This window comes from Seriola lalandi, unplaced genomic scaffold (assembly GCF_002814215.2).
Source record: "Seriola lalandi dorsalis isolate HSWRI2012SDOR001 ecotype SW California unplaced genomic scaffold, Sedor1 jcf7180002054912, whole genome shotgun sequence".
Taxonomy (NCBI): domain Eukaryota; kingdom Metazoa; phylum Chordata; class Actinopteri; order Carangiformes; family Carangidae; genus Seriola; species Seriola lalandi.
The window spans coordinates 802,357-803,192 of NW_019525464.1; positions in this window are offsets into that span (position 1 = coordinate 802,357).

Here is an 836-nt window from a genome sequence, read left to right on the forward strand (position 1 = left end):
ACAGCTGCTGCCGTTTCAGCATCAGAGGAAGAGAGTTTAAGAGCCCGGCCCACACATCATTAGTGGCGGCTGACATGATAGGCAGCTCGCCTCTACCGCCTTTTTGAACATTTTTGTGTAATTTGTGATTTGGTTTGAGATGCTGGTAGTGATTGTTGGGGACTGAGCTAGGTTTAAAATTCTGATTGTGCATCACACCGTTAGACACATTAGGAACAGGGGTGCTGCTGCTGCTGCTGCTTTTAATGTCAGCTCTATTGTCAGCCCGTGTTGTACTGACACAGTAGCGATACGGGCTGAGCAGACATGGAGGCCCGTGCTGACACATCCAGGCCCAGCTAACGGCGTGTCTGAGTGGATTTCGGAGCATGTGGCCTGAACTTTAGTTTAAAATGTTCAAAAAATGAATTAACACTATCAACAGCGTGTGAAGCAGCCACAGTGATAATGTCATGATCAAGACCTTCTGTTGTATTTCAGAGTCATCTACTGAAATGCGCATGCTCACCAGCCAGCCCCGACCTGTCCCGTGTTGTAATGCCACTTTGTGACACTAGAGGCTGTGTGAGTCCGCGGAGTGTCAAGTCTGCCCTCAGTCCCACGAAGAAGAACAACCTCCGGCAGCGCTTGAAGTTAGAATCACAGAAACACAGGAATGGTTGAACCTCCTAAAAGGTAAAATTCATCTGTATCCAGAAGGACCGCTCCCGACAAGAAACACGTTCAACGGCAAAGAAAAGAAGCAACACGAGTAAATCTCGACGTGGCTTTCCACCGCTGGAGACAGCTCCTGAGAGTAAAGAGATGCGGTTTGATGCCGAGCTCGCAACTTTCCT